At 37.3% G+C, this 14094-nt stretch overlaps 1 protein-coding gene across 1 annotated transcript in view; it reads right to left on the bottom strand.

Moving 5' to 3' along the window:
* The window catches only part of LOC137633542 (uncharacterized), a 63786-nt gene extending 57135 nt beyond the window's left edge, over positions 1-6651 (bottom strand). The window contains exon 1 of the mRNA XM_068365835.1: positions 6436-6651. The gene's annotated coding sequence lies outside the window, so the exon portion shown is untranslated. The remainder of the gene's footprint in view (positions 1-6435) is intronic.
* Between the last annotated feature and the right edge of the window lie 7443 nt (positions 6652-14094).

Raw genomic sequence — 14094 nt, 5'->3', positions numbered from 1 at the left:
TATCCATGTGTGTGCTGATGTGGAAAGCTAGGAGAGAGGGGCAGGGTTGTAGACCTGTTGAGGAGGATGAATTCTCGTTGACTAACTGTCGGTGAGCTATGTCTACCTGGTGGTGGAAATAGGAGAGGAAGTACACACTCTGGATTGGCAATTTGACGTCAGCAATGAGATACTTTTAAGTATGCTTGGTGGTTCCAATCAATAATGTGAGAATTTTATAACCACGCTTAGGTATCACAGATCCGTTGGCAGCTACCAGGTCGATGTTGGTATATCTAGACAGATTACGTCATGTCCTGTAGAGTGGTTTTGGCATAAAAGAACCGTAAACCATATGTCTATCAAGATTCATACAGCCCTACCTACTTCATGTAAAAAGAAAAGATTAGTGATAATGAAGGCCACCGCCACTAGTTATGGCATACTTACACGTTTTTATCCACTGACAACCATTCGCAAATTTCTTCGCACTAGCCCTGAATTTGAAGTGGTAGTAGCCTAACTGCGGCTGATGAGTGTTGGTAAGTTAGTGAACTAGTCGGTGTTTGGAACGTAAGGAAGTGGTGGTATATATACATACGGATGGTGGGCTACTTTGTCACTGCTCTGGCACATCTGGAGGTGGGCGACTGTGTCCTACAACACCCACGTTAACTTAGGTCAAAGTTGAATAGTTGTTCACCTCCTTTAAAATGGAGGTGTTGGTGGAGGTCCAGAAGGCACTGAAGCGGCTGTCCATAAAGCATTGACTTTGGTCATCAGGACCTTCATGGGCAAAATATCAATATTGGGGATGACACATGCATAGGTTTGTGAAGGCACGTTACCCAAAGTGCTTGAAGTACATTCACTTCAAATGAGAAATGCAGCAGCAGGAAGCAGGTGAACAATACTTTTCATTTCCCTGACAGAGAACGAAGCCTTAGAGTCCCCAAAGTTATTGAGGGAGCTAAAAATGTTTTGCTATCTGGGTGGCTGCTGATGGCGAGTACTGCTCTAGGATGTAGGATTTAAGGGCTTCATACATCAAGGGGTGTCCCCTTTTTCGCACAGCCAATTGGAAATTTAAGGGAAGTGTCCCCCAGGGATGGTCGCGAGAACATATTCAGCTTTAGTGTTTGACAGGGTTAAGCACTTTAAGCAAAACTGGACTTTAGCACGTGGGAAGCAGGTTAAAGTTTCCCAGGGGCAGCGTTAATAGCCGAGTCAGTGTCAGAGGATTGCATTATCATGGAGTAAGGCATGGGTGGTAGTTTAACACTCCAGTGATCAACAATGTGCCGAAGAGTAGTTAGTTTATAACTGAGAGACTCGTGAATGCAACTGAACTTTAATTGGTCAGAGCTTGAGTATTTTTATAACCTGTTCAGGTAATAGATCGCAAATTGGTTTTCATGGGCACCATAGTGAGTATAAAAATGTGATATCTTGTAATCCTCAGTGTAGTGTTGTTGGTCCTTGAATTTTCATACTTTATACACATGACATGTTGTTTGGTCTAAAAAACTGGCCTATTGCATATGCAGATTATGCTACACTCCTTGCGTTAATTCCATCTCATGAATGTAGATATCAGATTGCTGAATCCCTTGATAGAGATCTAGCTAAAATAGGGGCACAGTGCAAGTTATGGGGCATGAAGTTTAATCCTAACAAAACTCAAAGTATACTTGTTCTCAGATCAAGGACAATGGCTCCTCAACATCCAGATCTCAGCATTAACAATGTTTCTTAAACTCTGTAAGACTTATGAAATTTTAGGTGTGATTCACAACAGCAAACTTACTTTTCAGAAACACATTAGTTCTGTATCATCTCCGATTGCAAAGAAAAGATTTTTGGAGGTATTTTATTACTTTCCATAATCGATATACTCCGGAGACTTGTTTTAACTCTTACATTTTACATTGTTTCGAGTATTGTTTTCCATCCTGGTCTTCAGCTGCTGATTCTCATCTCAATTTGTTGGACAGAAACTTACGGTCTATTAAATTTCGTGTTCTTAATCTAGATATTGATTTCTGGCACCGTAGTTCAATTAGTTGGTTATGTACGTTTTATAAAATTTTCATAATTATCATCAATCTTTACTTTCAGATCTTTCCGGACAGACCAATCTTGTTCGTAATACTATGCATGCAGTTAATTCTAATAGCCACTGCCTGGAAACTTTAAATCAATCTATCTAATAGCCATGCCTTCAAAAACCATGAGGCTGGGAACTAATAATATTATAGAAATTTTATCCTAGCTCTAACCAATATTTGGTATGATCTTCTCAATCAGGTAGTTAAATCGGTACAACTTCAAAAGTTCGAACTTGCAGCAAATGTTTTCATGCTGAACATGCTGACATAAGTCTTTTTATAGTTTATATATGTGTTATCTGTTTTGATGTTGTTATAGTTTTTAAAATATTTTATTGTTAATTTTTTTCTCATTCTTATAATACTTTTCTTACATAATTTCCTCACTCTGCTATTTTTCCCATTGAAGCCGTTGGGCTCATAGCATCCTGCCTTTTGAAGTAGGGTTTTTTCTTAGATAATAATAATAATAATAATAATAATAATAATAATAATAATAATAATAATAATAATAATAATAATAATAGTAAAATACTAGGGAAGAATGTATGACAATGTAAAGGATTCATAGTAAGGTAGAGGATAAGATTGATTGTAATTCTGAAAGGTCCACTGAAGGTTTAGGTTTGGAGCATAGTTTTGAAAGAGAAGATTTGCTTTTTAACTAATTTTCAAGTGGATTAACTAAAAAAAAATAAAGGAAGGTCCTATTTAGGAAAATCTTGGTATCATAATTGAGCTAAAAAGAAGGGCAATGAATGGACTAAGGATACAAAATTTATATAAGAAGAATTGTATGTTTGAAAGTGAATGTCCATTTAAAATATTAATAGTGGTAAGAATACTATTATTATGTAACTGTATATATGCATTCGGGACGGAAGCAACCTATGTAATATAGGGCATTGTAAATTTCACCATAAATATTTCACACACTCTCATACACTATAATGGTAATTTTTTTTTTTTTTTTGGTATATCTTGCTCTCCCCCCACACAGAAAACAGTAGCTGTTTGAGCTTGATATTTCATGTATTAGCTTGTTTGAGTTTAGTGAGGTTCTTGCTTGCAAAAACTTATATATAGGTTCGTTATCTGTTTAAAAAAGTTTATTTTCATTGTTAAAGCCTCTCTGATATAACCTAATAGCCCAATCGCACAATTGCTGACCACAGGAGGAACAGCTTCCTCCTGCCTTTCCCCTTACTGCTGCACCATACTCTTTGGTGATTCCGCCCTTGATTTATCTCTCTCTCTCTCTCTCTCTCTCTCTCTCTCTCTCTCTCTCTCTCTCTCTCTCTGACATAGTCATAGCAGTAGGGAGGAATTCGCTTGATTTCAGTGCAGCAAGATTCAGTTTCACATAAGGGGCATAAGTAGCTACATCACCAAAGCAGACTATATACTCGGGGCTATCACCAATGAAACTTTCTGTGAAATCTATGATTCCCTTTGTGGACAAAGACACACCCCAATATCGTACTACGCACCAAAAACTTATGTCCTGGAGCAGTATTCACCATTGCCTGCTGCCCATATAACCAAGGCTTTTAAGCTCTCTCCACAACATTTTGTGAACTAAAAGTCTTTGTTTGCTGTCGCGGAAATGACGACCTCGTTCGCTTTCAACCTGCCACAAATAGCTCTCATATGGTGATGAACCTACTTTGTGCCCTTTGGGTATGACGCCTGCCCTAACCTGTATGTGCTGCCATCCTTAATGTCAACATTTTGCCCATGAAGATTCTGGTGACCAAATTCAACTCACTTATGGAAAACCAATTCACCATCTTCAATACCACAATCAATACCCTAGATAAGATGAAGAGGATAACTATTCAACATCAACTGAAGTTGATATGAATGCGGTATGACAGACTGTGGTAGGACAGAGACACACACCCCGCGATGTGCAGAAGTGGTGACAAAGGCGCCTACCACCAAAATGTTTCACTACTATTTCACACCACAACCAGTGACCTCTCCAGGAACTTTATGATGCACTTTGACCGCAGATATGTTACTACCACGCCAAATTCATAGTTACTGTGTAAATATGTGCAAACAGTGGTCAGTGACCTCAAGACTTTAAGAAGACCAGGGCTTCTGGCAGTGGCCTCCCATATCTGTACTCTTTACAATTTACATGATGGAAGTACAGCAAGCAACTTTTGGTAGACACTGGTGATTGCTGTTCTCTACAAGAGAAAACTTAGTCTGTCTAAGCCTACCAAAGTCCAAATAGTAGCTGCCAAACGATCTGTGATCTCCACCCCGTGTTAAGAGGCCATTATGTTATATTTTGTTAGTGCCAGATATATTTTAAAGTTTCTCTTTGCTGACATCCCTTTGCCAATCCTCGGTGTGGATTTCCTCACCCATTTCCACCTCTTGGATGAGGTTACTCAACGATAGTTAGTAAACACAGACTCTTACTCGTCGACACCTCTTCAACACACAGCCTACAAAATTACTCTCCACATCAGCTCTTCCACTGACGCCTACGCCCACCTCCTCACATCATACTTAGAAGTGTTCTGTCCTAAACTTCACAATATGCCTACCATTCCCCTAAACAAAGTATTGATCACTATATCAAGACAACGGGGCCATCATTGTTCGCCAGAGTCAAGTGTCATTTGCCGAATTGTTTTGCAAACACTAAAAAATGTTTGCCGAAATGAAAGATATGTAACTTTGCCGAAAGGCTTCAAGATCATGCTTATTGCCCTTACATATCGTCCTGCAGAAAGAAAACTCCCTGCACCTGTGTGGGGATTACTGGCATAAGAACAAGCAGACAGAATGTATTAACTGCGTCCGAACAAAACCTTGCCCCAATTACCTCCTACTCACAACAAAGCGAAGGTTTTATCCATGCTTGATTTAGTGAAGGGGTATTATCAGATGCCCATGAACCCATAAGACATCCCCAAAAAACCCATCACCACCCACTTCAATGTATACAGCTACAATCATCCTTTTTTTAGCCTTAATAGTGATGAGGCTAATTTTCAACGCCTCCTGAATGGTATCTTCAGCAACCTCACTTTCAGAGTGTGTTACAAGGGCGACACACTCCTGTCTTCTTCCTTCAGAGAGGAATAGCTTTTCATTCTGTTTGAAGACATCACCACGTAGATATTGCAAAGGAGAGATGACCTGCCAATCTGGCTGTCACTCTGCTATGAGCTCTGATGATGGGAAATGATGTTGTGTTCCTTAAAAGGCCCACATCCAGACACACTCATGGACGCATTGTCATATGCAGATGCAGATGCTTGTTCCAAGATATGTTCACTGTTTATCCTTTTTTGTGTTACCACCCATGTCAGCCGGAGCTGAAAAACACTATAAGTTATTAGATTGCTAGAGACACACATCAAGAATAGAATGACCAACCTCGGACCCTCAACCCTCCACCACAAAGTCCAACTAGAATTGACGAATATTGCTGATGAGTTCATCACAGCACACCGTAGAAAACTCTTCAACAGTGCCCTACTGTCAGAGTAACAATTTGAATTGATGAATTCACATAGAAGAAAATAAAAAGAAATGTTCAATTTGTAGCAAAGGTTTCAGAAATTTACCTTGATAAAACACCTCAGTCATGTCTCCTAATTATAACAAAAAATATTGTTTCACAGCACAATAAATCTTTTTATGACAAAGTCTGAACATAGTTTTCCTATATTATCCTCTTCGAATTTCACAAATAATAAATTTGACCAAACAATATGCAATTGTTTTATTTTGGTCATATTAGATATGATCATTGATAATATCCATGAGTTTAGGATTCATTGTCATGCCAAATAAATTGAGAAAATACAAGAAAAAGTAAATCTTTCATTGTTGAAGAATACCTGATTTAACTTTTGTTTTATGATCTTCTTTTGGTAATTACATCATCTCAATATGTTTTGGTTTACACCCTAAATGTCAAGTAAATGTGTATATAGGATATGCATTTAACTGCACCTATAAAGGAGAGTTAGCACTCATGTTCTCATTTCTTTTATGTCTTTTTTGACAAGATCAATCTTGCTTTAAAATGGGAGATTCTTCGGTTCAACTATATTGGGAGGCAAATGAGTTATGTATAGTAAAAGAGACATTGTTAGTGCAAAGATCTGGATGATGAGGACCCTCTGTCATAGACTAACTTATAATCATATTCTGAGGATTTTCTTTACCAAATTTAATTAAATTCTTATATGAAGAAACTTCGCAGAAATTCAACAGTTTTTATTGCTATTAATGATATCTCTAATAAAGATAAACTTCACGGTCAATATAGTTAACATAACATTTGATTGGTCATTGAAAGTAACATTGAACTCACCTCTTAATTAACTTTTGATATCCAAGAGTTATCTTCAAACTCGTATTCACTCTATTTATCAGGCTTTGGTAAATGCTCTGGTTTTTTCTCACTTTTCATTTGATACTTGTTAAGTTCTGTTTGATCACTTTTATAATAAATATCCCTGTAGTGAGCTTCTGAAAAGCAGAGTGAGTTGATTTCAAATAACTTTAGAAGTATATGCTTTCGACACTATGCACAATCTAGGACTGACAGTTGTGAATCTTCTTATCAGCTACAGACTTTATCTCTCCCGCGTGATAAGGCGTTCAGAGGTGTTATCATTCTGCTCAGTGATAAAGGCTACGCATACCTATCATATTCAATTTATTTTTCTTATAAATAGTATGCTTCGACTAAACAAATTATGAATAAGGTAATCTAATTTTAGGTATAATGTAATTGTTAATTTTACTAGTGAAGAGATATGGGAGCTTTAGTCTAACCGCTATCTGTTATCTCCAACCGAGCGTATGTTGCCACATGTACTGTTGAGGAAGGTGAGGCGTTGGGGGATAGGGGTGAGGAGGACCAATGTCGTGATAAGAGCTCTTTCAGGCAGAGCTACTGATAAGGACAGTTTTTGTGTTGTAATTTTCTCCTGTTGTTGAATGCTAAGCATGAGAAAGAAATCTTGATTTGTTGGTAAGGTGAGAAATCACTGTAGGCTTTGAATGTATACAGAGTTTTGGATTACTTTTAAGATAAAGCAGTTTTCAATAATTATCTTATGAAATGAAGAGGGAAACTCCATGTGAATGTCTCTGGAGACCTTCAAAAGTCATAACTACTCATTTATTACCAATTTTAAGAATACTTTATCTTTTTTTTTTACTATCAGTTCACTGGGTTACCAGTTTTCACCTATTTCACATCAATCTGGATGACATAATAGTTGCTGAATTGATCAAAATAAAACTTTCATAATGAGGGATATTCTTATATAAAAAAGTGGGCTTTAACTAAATTATTTTAAGAAATTGCATCTAAATAATTTAAGGTAATAATAATAAATATAAATTATCAGACAATAATTGAATAAAAAAGAAATATATTGTCTTAAAATTTATGATATATTCTAATTTGTTCACATCCATAAATGAACAAAAGGTTTCATGATATTTCATGCTTTTTTTCTCATTTCTCTTAAATATGACAATTTTTGATGTAAAATGAGATTAAATTCTCTCTTATATCATTTCGAAAATATTCCCAAAAGAAAAAGTAAAATGTCTACGATATAATAAAGAAAATAGTTGTTAACCAATTGAGCAGAAAAATTCAAACAAGTTAGGGGTCACTTTGCAGGCAATTGTACATGTTAGTGTATATCAAGCCATTTTATAGTCGCACTGGATCAACTTGTGGATAGCACACCAGTATTTTGCGATTCCATGACGACATGGAGCCTACCACCAGCTGTATTCTTTTACAGTGGAACTTTGCTGCAACTGATATTGGAGGCATGTTATTAAAGTAAATCTTCGAAGCTATTTGAAGGTAACTAAAAGAGTTAAGATTCTCTCTTGGCATTTCTCCCCAGATGCCAGGATGCTTTCCTATGTTGCATCAGTCTAGCAGAAGACCTTTGCACGCTGTTGAAACATACTTTACCTTTTTCATAAAATTTTTTTTTTACCTTTATTGAATATGAGTGATAATTCATCACATCTTATCAAGGGATAAAGGAATGGGAATTTCAAAGAATTTGGGCTGTATACAGACTACAAATGGATCCTTTTAGGGGTCCATTCTTTTATTTGCAGATTATATAGACAACCGTGGTTGCAAAGAACACATAAATCCTCGTATTTATTTATGATAGTTATTTCTCTGTGAACAGCGGAAGTGGTTTCATTAAGAAAACCAGATATTCAGCATCAATGCTTGCTTTAAGACACACTGGCTGTATCATCTAGCATGGTTCAGGAATGTTTAAATCACTGGCTACACAATCACTCCCACTTTCTGCATAGCCTCTACAACATTTAAAACGCTTCATGGAGGTAATAATCACTGCTATATCTTTGCTCAGAGAGCCTCTGTAATGTCTGAAATGCTCCAAGAAGGATAACATCACTGTGTACTCTACCACTGAAACTTACTGCACTATATCTAAAATGTTTAAAAGACTCACAAAAAGCCAAAATCAAAAGGTTATACCACTATGTGCACTTACTACACAGCATCTATAAGGCTTAAAACACTTCTAGAAGGCTGAAATCACTGAGTGCCTCACCACTTGCATTGGCTAAATATCCACTTGCTTTTCCTGTATGTCCTTGGAGGATTATTTTTTTGACGGGGGTTATTTTTATTGTTATTTGCCAAATTCAGAGAGAGAGAGAGAGAGAGAGAGAGAGAGAGAGAGAGAGAGAGAGAGAGAGAGAGAGAGAGAGAGACAGACAGACAGACAGACAGACAGAGAGTGAGAGAGAGAGGTAGTTAGTGTAATGATTGTTTGTTGTGAGAAAGACTGTAGGTAGAACTGAGGTTGTTTGTTGGGTTTAACTAGGTTAGGACAGTGGCGAATGGCTTGGGCGAATACCCTTCTTGATTTGAGTGCAGCAAGAGACAGTTGTGTGAATACTGGATTATTATTAGTATTCTCTTACCAGTGTGGAAGTGTTTATTTCAGCAGTCGCAATGGCTCTTTTGGATTTTTTTTCTTTTTTGTATTTTGGCCTGGAATGTGTTGTTTGTGGCCTTTCATGTACATGAATAGCTTGATGATGAAGACCCATATTGTACAATAATTTTTGGAATACATAGGTGATCAAGAATTTTTAACCATTGATGACCTGGCCCGTAAAATAAGATATTCATGTTTGTGATGATGATGATGATGATGATGATGATGATGACAGTGATGATGACCACCACCTAAGTGACTGTTCTGTCAAGTAGATTGGAGCATGAGTGGGTATTGTTGGCAACCGAACTGCGGCAAATTGCCATATGAAGACTGGACCCTTTGTTTAGTAGAGTGTTGATATCTATAAAGTTACATATATAAAGATTAAATTAGGTGTTTTTAGAATACGTTTTATTTTAGTTTTAAGTATTTTTGGTACAGTCTGTTAACTGTGTCGGTGTCAGGATTTGTGAGGAGTTTTCTATTTTTTTGAGTATTCTATCAACTGAATATTTTTTTTTTTTCTTTGAAGATTTAGGTTAAGGTGACCTGTTTATCAGTGCTTGGTATTAAGGTTTTGTGATTGATGATTTTTTTGTTATTTGAATGTTTTTTTTCTAGTATTTAAGTGAATAATTAGTGCTAGTTTAAGGTTATGTTTTGTTTTTATGTCCTTTTTTGCTAAAAACGTTAGGGGAAAGTTTGTGCTGGGACAATTGTCTGTTAGACTGATCAAGGGTGTGGGGTTTGCTTTTGTGTGTATCCTCTTCAAGAAGCTTAACATTTATCATTATTATCATCATCATCATCATCATCATTATCATTATGGGTAGTAGTAGTAGTAGTAGTAGTAGTAGTAGTAGTAGTAGTAATAGTAGAGTTGGAATTGATGTAAAGAGAGTAGCATCATTTGCATATGCAACGAGCCTCTTTTCTAGTCGAATCTACATTTTATGTGTAGCCTATGAAAAAGGAAAAGTAATCGGCCAGGTAGAGTACTGGATATTAACATCAACTACACTTTATGATTTATTTCTTAGAAATTAGATAATGATGCTAAGAAAAGACCAGCCCACTCCCAACACTCTGAGTTAGAAAACAATGTCCTCATGATTAACACGGCAAAGGGCACCACTAAAATCAATGCCAATCATAAGGAATTCTTTGCCACAATCAAGGCATTTCTTTACAGCATCCGAAAGTGTAAGAATGGCATCACATTCCACAAGGCTTTTATGAAAAGGCAAATTACAAATTAGTGCATATATGATTGCCCTTTGCCTAACTATTTAGACGTTTTGCCATAAGAATTTAAAAATCTGCAGATAATATGGGAGTTATAGAAAATGGCCGATTATCAGTTGGACCTGAGCTACCACAAATTATTCATTTACATAATGGAGTAACATCACTAATTCTCCAACTTGTGCTAAAAGTTCCTCTATTTGCTACCTAACTATTTGCTTTTACACCTACTTGAACATCCAGGTCAGTCAAGAGAGCTTTAATTTCAGGAGATCAAAAAGCTAGACTAGTTAGTTGGGTATACCACCACATGCAATTATTGCCTTGTCTCTACAAGGTTTAAAACTTTTCCAGAAAGCTAAAATAACAGGAAACATCACCACTTGCCCTTACTGCACGAACTTTACAACGTTTACGATTCCAGAGTGCTAAAATTGTTAGGTGCTCAATCCCCAGAGAGACTGTATATTGTGTATAACGCTTCCAGAAGGTTAAAATCACTGGCCATAACACAATATGTATTTATTGGATAACTCTTACAACGTTCACAACGCTTCCAGACTGCTCAAATCAATGGTAATTCTTTACTCCTATAATCTGGACAATGGTTTTAATGCTTCCATAAAGTTAAAATCAAAGGCTGAAACCCAACATACACTCACTGTATACTCTCAATAGAATTTAAAATGCTTACTGAAATCTTGAATCCCTGCTGAATCTTTGTTCAGACAGTATATACAAATTATTGCATCAGTTTAGACACCAACTGTACTAAAAGAAAGCTAAGCATTCTGGCACATTGGGTAAATTTTGTAGGATTCTCCAGGCTTTTACAGGCTACTGCTGAATACGCAAATCCATTCAGTCTTGATTGCATCACAGTCACAGCACAAGGACCAGGGCACACAAACAGGGTCCTTATGCAATTTAATCAGGATTGCTCAGTCTATTCAGGACTTCATCGAAGCAGGCAGAAGTACCAAGACCTCATATACACTATATTTCCAGGAGCTAAATATAACCGCATGATCGCTGCAAATTTCAAGAGGGATTTTTCGTCATTTTCATTGGTATCATCACACCAGGCAAAGGCACCAATAACAGTGATTATATATTAGTACCATCACCATGGTATAAATGCATGAGTTTTGGTACCTGAATTTTCTAACCTTTCTATTTCCTTCAGGAAAGTTAAGTACACCAGCGTACAAAGGGCACTCTAGAAATCCTGAAATTTATACTTTTTAACTGACTTCTTCAAAACAACCAGGAGTAACAGGAATATTAATTATTCCATAGTACCAGTACATGAATCTGTTTACCCACACAGGAACTTTGGTCACTTCCATTGGATATATTCAGGTTTTCTTTTTGGTTTTATTGGAACATGGAAAAGAATTGGATACTCTAACTTCATAGAAGATTATTCAACCTTATTCATTGTTTCATCGGAACACACAAAAGAAGCACGACATTTTTATGTGAGTCTGTATAGAAACGGTTTGCAATTTTTTTTTTTATAAATAAATAGTAAGATTTTTGTTTACAGGATTCTCTAGTGCAGCATAAATTGCATAAAACACACCATTAACAAATTCCTAATTTCTACAACAAGTAACAACCGCACTATCCTAAACTGTGCTTCTAGCATTGACTCTAGTGGGTGTTATTATTAAAAATAGACTTACCATCATGATAATTTATGATATATTAATTTTTTAACATTTTTACTTGACAAAACCTCTATATGAGGGAGAAATTTAGGTTAGTAAATAAGTTTTGATTAGTATTACTTAGTAATTATTTGAAAACAATGATGGTACTCGGACAAAAATACTACAGACCATTCAGCTATTAGGAAATTTTTCCGAGCTAAAAGGGCACCCTTCTGAGTGAGTGTAAATGAGTCTTATTAAAAACATTGTTTGTAGTTTACTTTCGGAATTAAAGAATAAAAATAAGTGCACTGAATCTTTTTGTAAACAACTAGAGTTAGAAATAGTATAAATATGATACAAGTAAATGCTGTGAAGGTCATGATAAATTTATTATATAAATAATGTGACTACAAGGTGGAGCAAATCTGCCTCACTAAGAAAGTGATTATATGTAAGATTATGTGTAAGCATATGCTCTCCCTATGTAGGTAGGAATCTATTCCTGACTCATGCATTGGAGGCTGCTGCAGGTTGGGTCACCCAGTCTATATCCAGCTCTTGTAGGAGATGTATTGTGTTAAATTATACTCCTTTCTGAACAACCTGTATCTCATTGACATCCTCCAGTCCTAAACTTCCTACATGGAGCAGTGTGTTGCTTAATCTTAAACAGCCAGCATGCAGACTGCACGTAGGCCTACGGCTGCTTCCCGGAGATCTGCAGGCCTGCTGATTCTCACTCAACCAGACCTTTGTGATGTGGCATTTGCACATTTATGGATGGCATATGAGCAACGTGCAATCGAGGCCTTCCAGACCGGACTTGTCAACGTTACCACATCTGAAACACTTGATACCCCTATTAGGGTTCCAGCATCCGCAGCCTCTAAAAAAATGTTAGATGGAGTTGTCATGGCAAAGATCAATGTTGTGTTGGCTCCACTTTACAATGTGAAGAAGCTGGTTCCAAAACAATAGAAGGGTTGACATGGGTTTCGTTTGGTGCCTAAGGAAGGCTAGATTAGTACTCCAATCTCTGCCACCTAAGGAAGCTCCTAGGAGTAGCGCACTGGCATAACATTGTTAACTCATGATTCTTTAGAATGAAAGAGAGGACCATCTAATTTAAATATACTATTAGGTATCTACCAGGCTGGAGGAATTGTGCGGGAAGCTTCTTATCTAGTTTTCCGGACTTGAGAACCTCCCCTGAGGATGCTGAGTTGGAGGACGACATGGCAGCAGCCATCCCTTTAGCAGCAATAGATACTCTACGTAAGGAGGAGCTCACTATGGACGTGAAAACAGTCAATTCAGGGTCACCGAAGGATCCTGTATACCTGTTACTGATAGTGAAGGTATCTGCAGGCCATTGACACCTGCAAAAGTCGCCAGAAGTAGCCGGCCTTAAGCCGTTTTATGTTATGAGACATCGTCTATTAACTTAAGAAAACCAAGTACTTTACACATACGAAGTTGGGTATGTATGACTAGTAATCCAAGAAGAACTTCGTCGACAGATCACAGCAAATCTTCATGCAGGTCTTCATGGAATTGACTCCAGGTTCAGGAAGGCTCAACAGTCCTTCTACTGTCCTGGTATTGAGGCAACCTTCATCAGAACAAGAACTGGTGTACTGTTTGCAACACACACGCACCTTCTTCACCAAAGGATTCAATAACTGTCACACCACCCCTAAACTACCCCTTATAATGTACGGTCACTGTTATGTTTCAGTTAGATGGGCAGATGTACCTAAGTTACTTCGATAGGCTCAGGGGATGGCCGGAAATAGTCCATTTCCATAATGGTGCCAATTTCCAAAGAGTAATTTCCGTGCTAAGAGGCTATTTCATGAAGTGGAGGCCCCCAGAGGAGGTGTCCAAGGAAGGAGGCACAAACCTTGTGAGCCAATATATGTTGGCTTTCTTCATCTGCAAATTACCTATAGTGGAGTGGGAAAGCAGAATTAGCGGTAAAAACCGCCAAAAGGATAATCACGGCAAACACACTGTAGGGGGCAGCCTACACTGCGATAAGGAATCGCTCGTGATACTGCAATATTTGAACACTCACATTCGCGATATCAACTAGTCTCC

The sequence above is a fragment of the Palaemon carinicauda genome, chromosome 43 (assembly GCF_036898095.1).
Source record: "Palaemon carinicauda isolate YSFRI2023 chromosome 43, ASM3689809v2, whole genome shotgun sequence".
In the NCBI taxonomy this organism is placed as follows: Eukaryota; Metazoa; Arthropoda; class Malacostraca; order Decapoda; family Palaemonidae; genus Palaemon; species Palaemon carinicauda.
Note: the sequence above shows the minus strand (reverse complement) of the source record. Positions and strands in the feature narration are given on the sequence as shown.